This window comes from Acinonyx jubatus, chromosome B3, assembly GCF_027475565.1.
Source record: "Acinonyx jubatus isolate Ajub_Pintada_27869175 chromosome B3, VMU_Ajub_asm_v1.0, whole genome shotgun sequence".
In the NCBI taxonomy this organism is placed as follows: Eukaryota; Metazoa; Chordata; class Mammalia; order Carnivora; family Felidae; genus Acinonyx; species Acinonyx jubatus.
Window position 1 is genome coordinate 607,044 of NC_069386.1, and position 17,931 is coordinate 624,974.

Below are 17,931 nucleotides of genomic sequence, written 5' to 3' on the forward strand. Positions count from 1 at the left end.
GAGGAGGGGGAAGGGAAGGATAGTAGGTAGAAGGGAGGAGGGGGGAGGAGGGAGAGGAGGGAGGAGGGGAGGGGGGAAGGGAGGAGGGAAGCGGCATGGAGGTGGGAAGCAAGGCCCCATAGCAGCCAAATGTAAGGCATTTACCCCAGTGGCTCTGCTAATTCTCCCATAACCCTGGCAAGGAGTCATCCTCCTTTCCAGAGGGTCAAGGTTAATCGGTTAATCCCAGGACACACAGCTGGTCAGCGACGCAAAGGGGACTATGGGCTTCTCCCCTGGGGGCCCTCCCATTCTTCAGCCCATCCCAGCTTCCTGGAGCCTCCCGCCTGGTCACTCACTGCCTTTTGTGGCTGTTTTTTTTTTGTCGCCCACTCCCTCGTATGAGCTCGTCGTCTGGTTACCTGTCAGCTCCGCTCCGGGTGCGCTGCTGCCCCGCTAGTGCTCAGCCAGGTGCTCCGGGCGCTGAAGGCGCGCCCTGCATCCCTTGGGACGTAAAGAAGGGGGTGGTTGAGGGAAGGCTTTTCCGTCGGAGCAGGTGGCTCTCGAGCTGAGGCCTGAGTGCTGAGAAGCGGCCGCGGGAAAACCCAAAGAAGGGCCGAGATGGATGTGTTCCAGGAAGGTCAGGCTAGTGTGACTGGAGTGAAGCGAGCCAGCTTCAGAGCGGCAGGAGACAAGGCCTAGGAAGTGGGCAGGCCGAACGGAGATTGTCGACGCTGGCATACACTGGAATTGCTTGGGGCATCTTTAAAAATACCAGGCCTCGGATTCTACCCCAGACTTCCGGGGTGTGGAATTCGTTTATCGATTTTTATTTAAGCCCTGGTTGAGGGTCTCTGTCGTGAGGCCTTGTAGGTCAAAGCAGGAAATCTAGATTTTATCCCAATTGCAAGAGGAAGCCACTGGAGTGCGCTAAGCCAGGGGAGTATTGTGATCAGCTCACAGCCACCTCCTCTGAGAAGCCTTGCCTGCTTTCCCCGGCTTTGGGCCCCTGCTCCGAGCAAGCTCAGCAGGGCGCCGCCCGCGAGTCAACCGTCGGTTCTCCTACCCTGGCTGCCCCTGGCTTAGTCACCTCTCAGTGTCCAGCCGAGGTGCGTCAGGCCTGCTGGCCTTGGGGACGCGGTCCCGGGCGCGTGAACAGACCAAAACGGGGTTGGGAACCGGGGGTGCCCAGAGCGGCCGTGCGGAGTTAGCACCTTTATCTGGAGAGGGGTGTTCGAGCGCGCTGGGCTCAAGGCGGAGGGACGCAGGGGCACGCACGTGTCAGTTCCCGCGCCCGAGGCCTCTCGCGAGGAGTCTCGGAGGAGCGGCCAATAGAAACACGCCCTGGATGCTCTGGGGGCGGGCTTGGCTGCCGCCGGCCAATCGCCTCTCGGAACGTGCGGCGGCGGGTCCGGCCGCGGGAGCGGCGGGCGGAGCGGGTCACGGGGCGGGCGGCGGGCTGGGACCCCGCCGTCAGGCCGCGCTCCCGCACGCTGGCTGCGCCCTGACACCTCGGGGGCGGCGGACCACAGGCTGGACGGCCCGCAGGTGGCGCGGCCGGCGCGGGACGGGTCCCTGCGCGGTTCCAGCCGCGCACGGCAGACGGCTTGCCCTGTGTCAGGTGCCGACGGTGCCCGTCTGCTCAGTGAACGGGGTGCGTGACCGCAGGTGGCCCTCTCGGGCTCTGCTCCAGGGGAGGCGGACGCGGTTTCTTCCGCGCGCTGCCTCGGCGTGTTGCCTGCTCCCGGCCACGCGGCCAGCGTGGGGGGCGGACGCCTGCGTCCGCCACGTTTCCCTGACGCCGGGCCCGCTGGCTGCCCTCCGTGGTTTGCTGGAGTTCACGGTCTTCGTGCTGCCGCGGGCCACGGTGGGCGCCTGCTGCTGCTGCCGCCGCCCCTGAGCGGGTCTGTGTGCTGCCGGCCCTCGGGCCCTGCCGGCTGCCGGGTGGAGCCCCCACGCCCCGGAGGTGCTGACCAAGCTGACTGCAGCCCCTTCCCCGGCTCCGTGTGCCCTGCCCACTCCCAACAGCTGCCTCAGCCCGCTACCCTGCTGTCTGCGGCGCCCCGAATTCTGCCCGGGCCCCAGCAGCCGCACCTCCAAGCAGGCCTGAACCCCGAGAAACGCCCGTCTCAGTAAGAGAGTGTCAGGACTGAGAGTGATGGGGCAGAGTATCGTTTAGAGGGAGTGATGACGTCAAGAAGCAGTGTCTAGTTTCAGGGCCGGTGTTCTGAGGTCTCCCAGGAGGGCCGTGGATTTTACTCACGGCTGAGAGCTCCCCAAGAACCTGTGTGACCCGGGGGTGATGAGTCCCTTCCTGCCCCGCCTCGGTGTCCTCGGTCATCCAAGAAGACTCGAGAACCCCACCAGGCCTGACACTTGGGTCTCCTGCCACGGCGTCTGTGCACAGTGTCCTCCACTCCCACTCCTCGCCTATTAAAGGATGTACTCCAGCCCCCCACTTAGGTGACCCCTTTATGCGTATAAGAAGCCTTGATGGCTGGAGGTTCTGAGCTCCCATCCAGGAGGCCTGCCTGTACATGTCCTGTCTGGACCCTGGGCTGCTCTGACCGATCTGCGTCACCAATTCAGCAGAGCGCTGGCTGTTGCAGGAAAAGGGGCAGCAGGCAGAAGGGCTGAGGTGGACATAACGGAGAGGGAGCAGCAGAGGGGGCGCAGCAGTGGCCTGGGTGGCCACAGAGGGTGCAACTGTGACCTGCGGGAGAGGAGTCTCGGGAAGTAAATTTTGATCCCTAGTTATGACAGACCTTTCCCATTTTTGAGCACCTTAGAGTCATCAGGTAGTGAGCTCCCTGTCCTTGGAGGTATCCCAGCAGATGCCAGATGGTCCCAAAGATGCAGACAGAGTGAGGCACCACAGGGGGGTGTGGAGTTGCAGGATGATGGACGATTTCAGCAAGCTCTTTAGCCTCGACAGGGGGTGCGTATCTTCAGTATTTGCTTAGAGTAGGCCTTAGGTGGGGGGATCAGCACCCCTGCTCCCCACAATCGGCCCCAAAGGTAAATCAAACTCCCTTCTCTGGTAGCCAGCAGCTGATTCTCATACTGATGCAGGGCCTCTGTAAAGCATTCCCAGTACACATCACCCAACAGGAGGGGGTCAGAGCTCGGAGCTCTAGCTTTGCACCCTTGCAAAGACCTGTCTGTACATTTCATGCCTGGTGCTTCCTATGGAGGAAGGCTTGATGCTTGAACGTAGAAAAACCCATTCCTCCTCACAGGGTCCAGGCCAGGAGCCCACCAGCCTTGGGTTAGCCTAGATGTCCACGTGTCCTACCCGAGCTGGTGCCCCACAGAATGCTACCATTCCTTTAAAGCACCACGATTCGGGACAATCTTAGTGCCTCAGAGAACTTGTCCACTTACAAAGAAATACGTGTTTGGAAAGTAAAGCGTCGCAATGGTTCATTGGTAGCACCAAACCTTGATTGTTTCACTTGGTGTTAGTTTTATAAAAAAAAAAAAATTTTATTTATTTTTAAGGGAGAGACAGAGCACGAGTGGGGAAGGGGCAGAAAGAGAGGAAGACACAGAGTCGCAAGCAGGCTCCAGGCTCCAAGCTGTCAGCACAGAGCCCAACGCAGGGCTCAAACTCATGGACCATGAGGTCACGACCTGAGCCGAAGTCGGATGCTCAGCTGACTGAGCCACCCAGGCACCCCGGTGTTAATTTTAAAAGTGGGTCTTTGCAGCTCATTTCTCCCTTGTGTACAGGGGAATGTTTTGTGGGAGCAGCAGGATGGAGAAGGCACCCCTACTGTGGTTTCTACCTGTCTTCCTGTAGCCCAGGCCCCAGGTTCCACAGGACCCGCCCTGGGAGCTAACGTGGAACACAGGGTACTTTCCCAAGGGAACGTGACACTGGGAGTCACAAGTGCTCTAAATCAGAAATAATAGCTTATGACGTAGAGCTTGAGGGCAATGGTCATTTCTACAATCATTCTGTTTAAAGAATATCGTAAGAAGTTACACTCACCAGTCCATAAATACCATACTGGGATACCGACCAAGGTGTGGGAGGGAAAGACATTCAACTTGGAGTCAGCTTGGTCAGAGGCCCCTGCTCTGTGCTGCTGTGTGACCCTGACCAAGTCACGTTCCCTCTCTGAGCCCGTTTCTTACTCCATGAAATGAAGGGGTTAATAATTCAGTGATTAATTTGTATGCCCTCTGTGTTCTTTTCTAATTGCTCTTCACATGCAGACTATCTTTAGGGTCATTTCTTGACACAAGGCACAGATCCTGGGGCACCCAAGAGGCTCTGTCGGTGAAACATCCAACATTTGATTTCAGCTCAGGTCATGATCTCGTGGTTCGTGAGATCAAGCCCTGCGTCCAGCTCTGTGCTGAAGGCATGAAGCCTGCTTGGGATTCTCTCTCTCCCTCTCTCTGCCTTCCCCTGAGCTCACTCTCTCTCTCTCTCTCTCTCAAAATAAATAAACATTAAAAAAACAAAACAGAGATCCTATACATTATCACAGTTCACTTGACTCCCAGTTCTTGTGAACTGTTTCCTTTATGGAGGCCAGGGGACTTTTACTGGCTCTTGTCATAGGAGGTGAGGTTGCTCACCCAGAAACGGGCTGTGGGTCTCAAGGAGGTACTGGCAGTCACGGCCTGAGCCCAGCTCTAAGCCGGCACTCAGGAGGCTTCTCTGGGAACAGCCTTGCATGTGGAAATGAGCCCCTGGTGTGGTCCAGAAAGACAGCCACCGGTCAAGGGTGCAGCGGCAGGGACCCGCGCCTGGGGCGGAGGGGACGGCGCACTCTGAGAAGGGAATGGTCAGTGGATGCAGACGAGAGGGCGCAGAAGCGCAGCCCACTCGAGATTCCCGAAGGAAGGAGCAAACTCGAGGCCTGTGGGGCAGGAAGAGCAGTGAGCTGGCAGTGACTGCACACGTACGAAGGAGGCGGATAAATGCTCGGAGAGGACGGATTGGTGAGAACTTATGTCCTAGACACAGAGGTGCGGAGGAGGCAACAGGTCTGAGGGAATGGAGGCCAGGCTGAGCGGGTGTCAGGTGCTATAGTGGGGGGGTGGGCAGGGGGTGGTGGCCTGAGTGGCCATGGGTGCATCTGATGGTGTCCTTCATCCTGGTGTGTGCACGTCCCCCCAGTGGCGTGTAGGGGAGAGGCTGAGGGGGCCCTCAGGCTCCCGGAGCCCCTCCAAGGAGGCGAAGGTATAAGGCCGTCCACTCTGTTGACAGGGAGAAGGGGTGGCTGGAAGAGGCCCTCCGGCTTGCACAGGTGGCCCACTGCCCTGCGGCCTCTGCCGAATCCCCGCCAAGCTTCCCTGCACCCCTGACCCCCAGCCGCACAGCCCAGCTGGTATGGGGGTCCCCCAGACGCTGGCACCTTGTCTTTTCCCCCTCAGGATGGTGGTGGGGGGCAGTGGAGCCCTCTCCCATCACCTGCACGGAGGCTTCCAGATGCTGGGACCCCCGCCAGACGTGTTCTAGACCCTGCCACAATGCCAGCCTACCTCCTGCAGAAGCTTCTGGGACACCCCGCATGTGTCCTGAGCCCTGCCTCTGCCTCCGTTTTGGCTCTTGGTGGTCCGTGGGGCCGGCCGGCCCCCCTGCAGCGCCTCTGGCCCGCCTTGGGGGACAAGGACCAGGCCTGTCGTGGCCTTCCACACACTGCTCCCCCTCGGAGGATGGCACACTGCATGCTAAGTACGGTTTTCTTTCTTCTCCGTGATTATAAACTGTAAATACCTGTGTTCGGTGGTCACTCGTATGGCTTATACAGTGGGCCCTCAGCAAGTGTCTGCTGGATGAACGAACACAGCTGCGTGCGTCCTCACTGTCCTGGCCGCCTGCACATCACGTGGTCTCTGGTCCCCTTCACCCTTCTCTTCGCCCGAGCAGGGTTCCCTGGACCCCCTCCCCAAGTTCCAGAGACAGCTCCTGAAATGCAGGCTGCGGTGGGGCCAGGCCAGCTGGCGGGGGCCTCGTCCAGGCCTCCGCTTCACGCAGCCCAGGACGCTCCCTCCTCTGTGTTGTCAGCACCCTCGGGACCCAAATCACACCGTGCTCACTCCACGGAGGAGCACCCTGCGGCTGCCGGAGGGCAGTGTCACACCGTCCTGGCCCACCAGCCGTCCGGGCCTCTAATCCGAGTTGTGAGACTGGGTTAATGGAGACAAATGACGCGGGGGGAATGTGGAGGTGGCTCAGGGCCCCTTACCTGCCACAGCCGCTCTGTCTTAGGAAGAGTTGGAGGCCCTCACAGACGTGAAGGCTGCCCGGGGGGGGGGGGGGGGGGGGGGGGGGGGGGGGGGGGAGGTGCGGGGGGTGGCCTCAGGCAAACGTAGGGACTTCCAGATACTGGGAGCTGGGTCTGAGCATGGACCTCTATGAGGCTACCCCTGGCTGAATGCCCACATCCTGGATAATCCTGGAGAGCTGGACAGGGAGGGCCAGATTCTGGAGGAAAAGGTGGGAGGGTGCCCAGGTACACAGCTCTCGACGGAGGCCGGGTGGTGAGGGCGGGCGGGTGGTGGTTCCCCAGGTGCTGGCAGGAAGGAGCCAGCAGACCCAGAGGGCAGGGCCTGGGAGCGAGGGGGTGAGGGAGGTGCCAGCGTCCAGGACGGAGGAGGCCGTCCTGTGGGGCAGGGGTGGCTGAGTGCGACCCCAGGCCCTGGGGATGTGGCCTGATTTGGAAACAGGGTCCCTGTTCCAACCCTACAGGTTGATTGGATTAAGGCTGGGCTCGGCCCTGAATCCAGCGCTGGCGTCCTCGCAACACGGCCGAGTGAAAACAGGGCCGATGATGGCTATGAAGACGCAAACAGGCCCGAGATCAGCCAAGGCCAGCAGGCACCCTGGGCGCGGAGGCGTCGGGAGGCGCTTCCCAGGGGAGCATGGCCTTGTGGCTCCAGACCCGAGACCACGGAGCCCCGGAACCCGGTTGTTCTAAGCCGCCCCCTCGGGCTCATGTGTTAGGGCAGCCCGCGCTGGGGACCCGACACCGCTGTCCTGCGGGCAGGCCCCCTAGCTAAAGTGGGCAGCCCCCAGGCCGTCCTTCCCTGCCGCCCCGAGGCCGGGCAGCTTCCAAGAGTGGGCCGAAGCCCACGAGGTCTAACAAGGAGGCTCCGGGAACTGGCGCCCGGGGGGAAGCGGGGTACGCAGGGGTCCGGCCGCACTTCCGGGCTGACTGAGCCCTGAGCGGGTCACGTGACCTCACTGGGCCTCCACCCCCTCGCGTGTAAGCAAGACCTGGTTCCTCGCAGGACACGGCCTCCGCGTGCGATCCACCTGCTAGCGTGTGTCTTCCTTCTCCTCGTGGCGATCAAGTCTCATCCCGCAGACGTTTCCTGCAGGCTGGCTGTGCGCCAGGCCCGTGCCGCCCCCGGACAAGGACGTGCGCGCGCGCACACACGCACACGCACACGCACGCTACGATGCCCAGAGAGTGTCCCGCTGGATTTGAAAAAACGAGCCCACGGCTTTGTTGTGTTTACACAGGCACACCCGAACACAAGGGCACAAGCCGGCTGATCTGAACCCAGGCAAATGGGAACTGTGAGGCCGTGCTGATGCGGAAGCAGGCGGCCCAGGGCATAAAGGTGTTATGCCGGGGAGACAAGGCCAGGGTGTAACAGTATGAAATGACAATTCTCCAGCAAGATCCTTGAAAATGTTTAGCTTATGTTCACAAAATGGAAGAGCTTCAAGCTATAGGATGCAAAAACCGAGATAATTATAAAGGAGAAATGGACAAATCCGTGATCATGGCCGCAGATTTTTAACACGCCTCTCAGTAATGGATAGTTCAACAGATTAAAACTCAGGGTGTAGAAAATCTCAACAACGCAATTAACAAGTTTGATCAAAGGAATAAGTATGAAACCCTGTACCCAACAGGCAGAATATACTTTTCCTGCCAAGTGTTCAGGGAATACTTTTATTTTTTTTAAGTTTATTTATTTATATTGGACGAGGGAGAGGGAGAGAGATGGAGAGGGAGGGAGGGGTAGAGAGAGAATTCCAAGCAGGCTCTGCACTGTCCACACAGAGCCTGACATGGTTCATGAACTCATGAACCCTCAGACCCCTGCACAGACCCTGCAGGGGTGGGGGTGGGGTGGGGGTGTGCGTGGGGGAGAGGTGGGGGGGCGGGGTGGGGGTGGGCTCCACTTGTGGTTAGGATGAATAATCACTGGTAACTGACACTCTTGATGGATGTGGGGGTGGGGGGTCCCTCCTGCAGGGACCCAGCTGCCACCTTGGGTTATCCTAGTTGGTTTCTCAGTGACGCCCCAAGGGAGGTGGCCGCGTGGAGACCTGAAGCTGCCTTTAGTTTGATCAGCAAGACACAGATGCGTAAACAGAGGTATGGAGAAACCAGAGGCAGCCTGGGAGCTTTGGGCCAAGCCCCTGCTTTAGAGATGGGGAAACTGAGGTCCAGGGAGGCGAGGCCACTGCCAAGGTCACACAGGGAACCCATGTCACGGCCTGCCTCCCTCTGTCTGAAAGGCCCCAGGAGGAAGGTAGGCCAACCCTGACTCAAGGTGAGCAGCCGTCAGGTTTGCCTGGGCCCGGTTTCCTGACACCTGGGCCGCCCCGTGCCCCGCCTGGACAAGCCTGGATGGGGGTCACGCTGGTGCATGGGTCACGGTTTCTCTCTTGCCTGTCTTAAGGTCTCCCAGACAAGTTCAGAGGGCAGAGATAGCCGAGGCCCGGCCTGTCACCTGGCCCCTTCTGGCCGGGCCTGGCAGTGGGGCGGGCCGGGGCTCTAACACTGCCCTGACCCTGCCTTGTCGGGCACACACTCCCCCCAGGACTCTAGCTCAGCCAGTCTCCGACTGATTCACTCTCGTGTGTAACAGGCAGTTTAAAAGCTCCCTTGGAGATGTTGGCTTTGATCTCCATAAACATTCCCTTTGATAAATGCCAGGATCCACAGAGCAGCTATTTTGAAAGACCCTGTGTAGCAATGCGCTGGCATGTCTCTGTTACTTTGCAGGTTAAGGAGACCCAGAGGGCCCTCTTCCTAACTCTCTGTGTCACCTTGAGCAAATCATCACACCTTTTTAAAAAATAATTATTTTTTCCTAAAATTTTAATTCCGGTGTAGTTAGCATACGATGTTATATTAGTTTCCCGTGTACCACATTGTCATTCGACACCTCTGTGTTACTCACCAAGCCCACACCTCCTTGAGCCTCTGTTTCCCCATCTTCGGAGGGGGAGATGTTTATCTCTACTTCGTTGAGTTGCTCCGGGAAGTAAAGGAGAAAGACCAGCCTGGCACATAGTTCCACTCATCGAGAGGTGATATCTGTTATCTCTGCTGTTATCTCTGATTCCTGATGGCTCCCGGGCCCAGCTATGCCTTCCTCCAGGGTTCGGGAAAGTCAGCACGGGTTCAGTGAAGACTCGGGGACTCCCCAGGGATGGAAATTTATGATTTATGATCTCCCGGCCCCTGCCGGTCCAAAATTCAACTCTGCCGTTAAACATCCACCAGTATCTTTTTCAAGATTGCTCTGGCTATTTGGGGAGAAAAAGGAACCCTCGTGCACTGCTGGTGGGAACGCAAACTAGTGCAGCCACTTTGGCAACAGTATGGAGGTTCCTCAAAAACTTAAAAATAGGGGCGCCTGGGTGGCTCGGCTGGTTAAGCATGAGACTCTTGATTTAGGTCAGGTCATGATCTCACAGTTCGTGGGATCAAGACCCAAGTTGGGCTCTGCACTGACACCGAGGAGCCTGCTTGGGATTCTGTCTCTCTCCCTCTCTCTCTGCCCCTCCCCCACTCATGCGCACTCTCTCTCTGTCTCTCTCAAAGTAAATAAACATGACAAAAATTTTGAATGAAAAGAACGTTAAAAGTAGAACGACCCTACAATCCAGCAACTGTGCTACTAGATATTTACTCAAAGAACACAGAAATACAGATTCGATGGGTCACATGCACCCTGGTGTGTACAGCAGCACTATCGACAATAGCCAAATTATGGAAAGAGCCCAAGTGTCCACCGACTGGTGGATGGATAAAGATGTGGTGTATATATACAATGGAATAGTATCATCCATCAAAAAGAATGAAATCTTGCCATTTGCAATGCCATGGATGGAGCTAGAGTATATAATGCTAAGTGAGATAAATCTGTCAGGGAAAGACAAATAGATCTAACTCGTAGGTCGAATTTAAGAAAGAAAACAAATGAACAAAGGGGAAAAAGAGAGACGAGCCAAGAAACAGACACTTGACCCTAGAGAACACAGCGCTGGCCCCCAGAGGGGAGGGGGATGGGGGGGACAGTCGGAGGGGATGAAGGAGGGTGCTGGTGGTGAGGAGGGCGCTTGGGGTCCCCTTCCCCAAGATTCCGGCTTCATCCCAGGTGCTTTATGCGGAGCCAGGAGCCCACATGCTGCCGTCCTCAACTCGCCCGGCTCCTGAAGTGCCTGCAGGGTTGACACGATGTTGGGGGCAGTGGGGGGGGGCTCCGATAAGAGGTGTACTGACTCTTTGTGCTGCGCCAGAAAACACAGAGCATGGCACTTACCACCTAAACCGTGGGTCAGAGCATGACTGGGTGACGGAAACACATCGGTGGGCGCGTGACTATCAGAACTGTCTGGCCCGGAAATTCCGTCCTCGGTAAGCAATACCTCTCCCTTCCCCTGGCCCCCGGTCACCTCTGTGACCGTTCTACATGCCATCTCTGTGCATCTGACGGTTCTAAGCACCTCACGTAAGTGAAATCATGCAGTATTTACACTATCCATCCTCTGTGTCTGGCTCATTTCACCGATCACAGTTTTCTAAGGCCCACCTGTGTTGTAGAATATATCACAATTTCATGCCTTTCTGTGACTCATATTCTGTCAAATGCGTACACGGATTATGTTTATCCATTGACCCCGTTGGTAGACAATTCAGTTGCTTCCACCTTTCAGCTATTGTGAATCACCTGCTGGGGACATTAGCGTACCAGTATCTGTTCAAGTCTGAGATTATAAAATGGCCCATGGGGACCTGTTTCCTCCTTTGTAAAATGAGCAATTGTGTGACTTCCAGCTCTAAGAGTCCATGAAGTGAATTGGCTTCCAAATAAACCAAGGGGTCTCTGAGGTCAAAGGTCCACATGTGCCAGCTGCCTACCCTCCAGAACATCGGGGTTCATCAGGCATCCATGGCCTCAGGACCCAGGGCAGCCAGGGAAGACGTGCTTACACTGAGTCCTGCACCTGCTCTGAGCCGGGATCAGTTGCTAATCCCCGGAGGAACCCCACCCCCCACCCCCAGCTCCCGGGCAGGAGGTTCCAGCCAGGGGCTGGGCCCGGAGGGGATTCTCTGGTGGAGAAGCGTGGGGCACCTGCTCTCACGCTCGGTGGCAGGACCCTCAGACCTCAGCTGATCCCCGCCATGCCTGAGATGGCAGGAGGGCGGGAGGCCTGACTCTATAGCCCAACGAGTCCTGGGCGGGGGCAGTCCAGTCACTCCCCCGCCCCTGCACTGCAGAGGGTGAAGACCGGCCACCTGCGTGTTACATGCTGCCCACGGGCAGGTATGTTCAGCTGGCATAGTGCCGGCATTAAAAAATATTTGGCTGGTGAGATTTAAAAATCAGGAGCTTTTAGGGGCATCTGGCGGCTCAGTCTGTTAAGCGTCTGACTCTTGATTTCGGCTCAGGTCATGATCTCACGGTTCGTGAGTTCGAGCCCCACATCGGGCTCTGTGCTGACAGTGCAGAGCTTGCTCGGGATTCTGTCTCCCTCTCTCTCTGCCCCTCCCTTTCTGCCTCTCAAAGTAAATCAACTTAAAAAAATGTTGTAAAAATTAGGAGTTTTTAGTTAAAATCCAGGTTTCTGGGTCCTTTTTAAACAGTGGAGGAACTGCTGGTGCCACATGGCCGGCAGTGGCTCTTTGGATCCAGACTCACAGGCGTCCCTTGCCCGTCCTCCGCCCAGCCCCGTGGTCCAGTCAGCAGCAGGCCCGGACACCAGAGCCAGTTCAAGCATACTTAAATCCCTTTCAGCCCACCAAGAAACACTTCATGAGCTCCAGAAAGTGAAAGGTCAGATTTAAGAACCTATTAGCTGACTGTGGCACAATGGCCGAAGCAAGGTGCTGGGGCTAGCCGGCCTCCTCCGTGTTTCGGCTCTATTGTTCATTAGCCGCGTGACCTTGAGCAAGCTACTTAACCTCTCTGTGCCTCCGTTTCCTGATCCTTATGATGGTAATGACAACCAACACTTTGCTCCCAGGATTGCTAGAAGTCTTGAAAGAGCTCACATACACAGGGTGCTCAGGAAAAGAGCCTGAGTCGTGGAAAGTGAGAAGGGGGGTGCAGAGCAAATGATCATGGGATGCCCAGCAGGAGGCCTTGAAGGTGCCCAGGCACCAGCTCGCAGCACAAGTGTGTGAAGCCCAGCTCTGCAACCTGTTAGCTGTGTGCTCTCGGACGAGCTTTTATTTATTTCTTAAATTTTTTTCTTTAGAGTTTTGGATCTTCGTATTTCTTTCTTTTTCTTTTTTTTTTTTTTTTTTGAGAGAGACAGAGATAGCACAAGTGGGGGAGGGGCTGAGAGAGAGAGAGAGAGAGAGAGAGAGAGAGAGAGAGAATCCTAAGCAGGCTCTGCATGGTCAGCACAGAGCCCAATGCAGAGCTCAAACTCACAAACTGTGACATCATGACCTGAGCCAAAATCAAGAGTCGGACGCTTAACCGACAGAGCCCCTCCCTGTCCCCCCTGAAGGTGCTGTTAGCTCATGGGGGTGCTTCACAGGGCGGGGACCCCACAAACGACAGCTACTGCTGTGAAGTGCTCAGCGAATGCTCGCAGCCCCTGCCCACAGCTTCTCTGGGCGCGGCCCACCCCTCCCAGGGCTGCAGAGTGGACCTCGATCTGAGGCTGGAGACTGAGCTGAAAAGAACAAAGAGGCTCTTCGGGGCACAATGGCAGTATTGTGAGCGCACGGGGCTCACAGTTTCCTTTCTGTCCTCAACCTGCAGAGATGCCCTGTGGGGCCTGGGTGGGAAGGAGTGGGAGCCCTTCCAGAATTCTGCCAGCTAGCCTCAGAGAAGGTCAAAGAGGAGGCACAGGGCCTGCTGGACCCTTGTGTGGGTGTCCTTGTTATGTAGATGAACAATATGGGGCGCAGAGTGGGAGACAGACTTGCCTGACGTCACAAGAGCAAGTCGAGGGCCACAGCCCCCGCTCCAGACCTCACCTCCCCCAGGGTTTTCTTAGACTTTAGACATTTGACCTTTTCTCCAAATGAAGTTGTATATCCTGTCGTTAAACACACGGACAAGATGCAAAAAAGTAAACGTTTACTGGCAACTTAAATATTTAGAGTATGTCTAAACTCTTATCCTGTTTTGGCATTTTTTCCTTCTTTTTTAAAACAATAGTTTATTGAGATATACTTTACATAGTATAAAACTCATTTTTAAATTTTTTTAAATGTTTACTTATTTTTGAGAGAGAGAGAGAGAGAGAGAGACAGAATTCGAGCAGGGGAGGGGCAGAGAGAGGGGGACACAGAAGCAGAAGCAGGCTCCAGGCTCCGAGCTGCCAGCACGGAACCCGACACGGGGCTCGAACCCACGAACCACGAGATCATGACCTGAGCCGAAGTCTGATGCTTCGGCTGAGCCACCCAGGCGCCCTAAAACTCATTTTTGAAACTGTGTGATTCAGTGGGTTTCAGCGTGTAGCTGTAGAATTATCACTGTGGGAGGCGGCCGTCAGTCTCCTCGCTCTGAGGACGCGTGGATTCTAGACAATCAGTGCAGAAGCGATCCTACGCTGCGGTCTCTTCTGATTGGCTTGTGTCACTTAGCGTAAGGCTTTCCGGGAACATCTACACGCAGCCTGTGCGAGCACTTCACCCCTTTCATGGCCAGAGACCTTGGCATCTGGATGTGCCACGTCTTACTCGTTCACCCCCAGTTGGTAGACACGTGGCTGGTTTCCACTTTCCGGCTCTCATGAACAGCCCTGCTGTGGACACTGGGTACCACTCTTTGTGCGGACGCGTTTTCGTTTCTCCCGGCATCTACGTAGGAGCCGAACTACTGGGTCGGATGGTGACTGTGCAGAACTTTCCGAGGACCCGGCAGACCGTTTTCCAGCGGCGTTGCTATGTTGCCCCAGCACGTGTAGGGGGTTCCCCTATCTTTACATCCTCAGAGGTACTTGTGATCACCCCTCTGCTTCCCTGCAGCCGCCCAGCCGGCTTGGACCTCCAGGCCACCTGGTCCCCACCCGCAGGATGCCCGGGGATGCCCCAGGGCTACTGCCCTACATCAAGGCCCGCATGGTCTATAATCCTGCCTCCTTGATATGAATGCCGTCATCGGCGGAGGGCATGTGGCGTGGTGCTCCTCACTGAAGGGGCGCCCACTGAGGGTGGGAAACAGGGACCTCATCCAGCCGAACTCCCCGCCTCGCGAGGAGGGCGCTCAGCGCCCTGGGGAGCAGGGGGCAGGCGGCCCGCACATCCAGCACGCAGGTCTGCCTGACGCCCCAGAGGCGCTTTGCGAACCCCTAGGCTGCATGGGTGGCCCAGCGGGCATTTGAACGTAGGTGGTCTCAGGCCAGCGCCCCAGTGCCCGCTTTCCGCACACTTGGCAGAGGGACATCGTTGAGTCAGAGGGAGTGTAGTCGAGCCTGGCTGTACAAAGAACACGCTCACCATCTGGGGAGCAGTAAAGACTTCCTGGGGAAGGGGCCTCCTGACTGAGCTCTGCCAGGATGGAGCTGAGAAAGGAGAGTGGGGAGGGAGACTCCCGGCCAAGGGCAAGGGCCCTAGGCAGCCTGCAGGTGCATGGCTCTGCCCCTCCCAGAGCGGTGGGGCTGGGGCAGCAGGCAAGGGGTGAGGGCAGGGGCGTTGGGCATCCAGGTGAAGCCAGGCCCAGCAAGACGAGGCAGGTGTGCTGATGGGGCTCAGACTTCGGACTTCACCCCGAGGCGGTGGACCAGCCCGCAGAGTTTTCGGGGAAGTACCCGAAAGATGGTGCCGGCTCCAGAGATCTCCCCAGAATACCAAGGAGTCTGGTTTAGGGGCGGCTGGTACCCAGAGGGGAGAAGGAAGGCGACCAGAGAGGCTCTCTTTTCTGCCGTCTCCATGGTGACACTGGAAGACAGTACAGGTCCTTTGAATGAAATTTCCTTAGTGAAATTTCAGGTGTTTTTGTGTTTCAGGCTGGCCTAGACCCTGGCGTCACCCCCTTCTCTGTGACAGAGGGGCAGGGAATGCAGGGCTGAGGTGGCCTGAGGCAGAGGGATGCAGACGTGCTGCCAGCCCGTGCAACCTTGGCCACCCGTCCTCCCTCCCTCCCTCCTCCTTCCCTCCTCCTTCCTCCCTCCCTCCCTCCCTCTGTCCTCCCCCCAGGTCTCCCAGGCCCAGCACCTAATGGAAACCAAGTCTGTGCCTCCTGGGAAGAGCTTCTCTCCTTGCACTCACTCGGTGACGTTCCACAGAGGGCACCAGCACTTCTATCCAGGGGCGTGGATGGTCACCAGCTCGCGAGCTCCTTAGGGACCTCCTTAAGCCCTCCCTCTGTCACCCCCCATCATATTTTGCCCTTGAGGAAACGGAGGCCTACATTCGGGAAATGACTCGCATGAAGGTTAAAAATCGCAGAATAACTTCCTCAAAAAATTGAACTTAGAGTTTCCGTACCACCCAGAAATCCAATCTCTGGATACACAACTGAAAGAACTGAAAGCAGGGATTGGAACAGATCCTCGTGCACCAGCACTCGGAGCAGCATCGTTCACAACAGCCGGAAGGCGGAGTGACCCGCGTGTCCATGGGCAGAAGAAGAGGTAAACACAATGCGGCCTACGCATGCAACGGAATACTATTCGGCCTTAAAAGGGAAGGACGTTCTGACACCTGCCACAACGTGGATGAACCGTGAAGACAATATGCTCAGTGAAATAATCCAGTCACGAAAAGACAAATATTGTATAATGTCACTTATATAAGGTACCTAGAGAGATCGTATTTATAGACAGAGTAGAATGGTGGGTCCCTGGGCTGGGGAGGCGGGTGGGGGGCTAGTGTCTCATGAGGACAGAGTGTCAGTCTGGGAAGATGAAATCGTTCTGGAGACAGAGGGTGGGGATAGTTGTACTAAACAGGAATGCATTAATGGCACTGAACTGCATTTATTTTTTAATAGGTTTTTCTTAAATGCTTATTTCTTTGTTTTTGAGAGAGAGCACATGCACACAGGCAGGGAAGGGGCAGAGAGAGAGGGAGACAAAGAATCTGAAGCAGGCTGTAGGTTCCGAGCCATTAGCACAGAGCCTGACGCGGGGCTCGAACCCACAGACGTGGATCATGACCTGAGCCGGAATTGGATGCTCAACCAACTGAGCCACCCAGGCACCCCTGTGAGGGTCCCATTTTAAAGTCTTACTTTTGCTTTACTTTTTTTCTTTCTCATCTATTGTTTACAAAAATAACCTTTCTATGATCACACAAGTTTATATACGCATTTTAGGAAGCTAGAGAATAAAGGCAAGCAAAAATTCAAAAAGTAAGACTGAGAATTCCTATTCCCCAAGGGTCACCATTAATACCTTAATATATGGCCTTCTTTTTACTGAAACGAGAGATTACATTTTATCTGCAATCAGCTTTTTCTACTTTTCTATTACAGTAAGTCAGCCACCCCACCTTTGCATTACAGTAAATGTTCATCTCATCTAATATTCAAATTACATCAAATTTCCTCAGGGGATCCCCAGGTCTTTTTAATAGCTGGTGTATCCAGAACAGTGTCCGGTCTAGCATCATCTAGTGCATCTGATCAGTATGGCCCTTCTGCCTCTTCATGTGGCAAAAGTCATATCTAGAAATGTAATACAGTTGAAGACACTGGGCCCATCATCCTGCAGAACTTCCCACCTTCTGATTTGGTGTTATTGCTTCCGTGTGCTGTCATTCATTCATCTGGTTCCTCTCACGTCTTCATTTCCTGTAAACTGGAATTAATATACAAAACATTTTTGGGATAGAATAAATAATTACCACTGATCTGTGTGTTTCACGTCACATCACTGGCTTGCTGAGGGATAGTCAAATCACTGGCAAAACTCGGATTAATTTCTAGTTAGGGTGGTGACAGCAGGACCCCTCCGTCAGGCAGCTGGATTACCCCTCGTGCACCTGGGAAGTAACAGGTGCAGTGTTACTTGGCCCCTGTGTGACTCTTCAGGTCCCCACCAACTGTTAACATAGTGGTTTAGCTACAATTTGATAATCCTTGTTGGTAAGGGTTTGAAAATGATGCTTTTTGTAGTCCTACACGTTTGTGCGGTTTTTCTCCCTACAAAGCAGAGCACTCCCTCATCCACTGGGACTAGTTGGTGACTGGGAACTACAGTGCCCGCTGGAGAAGCAAAATAAGTCTTTCGTTTTTCAGTTTTAGTGGGGGCGACGCTTGAAGTAGTGCCCCTTCCCACACTGAGGTGTTGCCCGTCTATGGGAAAGAGGTCTTGGCCTTTTAGATCTGCGTGGGAGCAAACGCTGCGTGGTATTTTCAATCAATTAAGGAGACTGCGTTGGCTTTTCCATAACCTTCTATCGTGTGAACAATGTGGCATGGCTTCGTTGAAAAATCCCATAAAACCTCAGAAAAATTCCAGAAACCTCAAACGCAGAGGGGGTCGCGAGAGGCCAGTTACCTCTACTAGACCGTGCCTTGGGCTCTGAGCTTTTCCGCAGGGTTTTCGGGCCATTCCCCGGGGAGCCTGCTTTGTGCGCGTCCGGCACTTCGGAGGTCCCCTGCGTCGGGGACGAGCGGTGCCCCGGGGTCTCCGGACGCCAGCAGGTGTCCCGCACCCCGTAGGTCCCCTGCGTCGGGGAACGAGCGGTGCCCCGGGGTCTCCGGCACCTCCGCAGCCCCGCCGCCACACTCGCTCGGGTGTCCAGGCCCGAGCGGGGGTCGCCGGCGTGG

General features: G+C 56.0%; 1 protein-coding gene across 3 annotated transcripts in view; it reads left to right on the plus strand.

Moving 5' to 3' along the window:
• Positions 1–17,931, plus strand: part of TBC1D2B (TBC1 domain family member 2B) — a 334,347-nt gene that overhangs the window by 117,436 nt on the left and 198,980 nt on the right. The window lies entirely within an intron of this gene.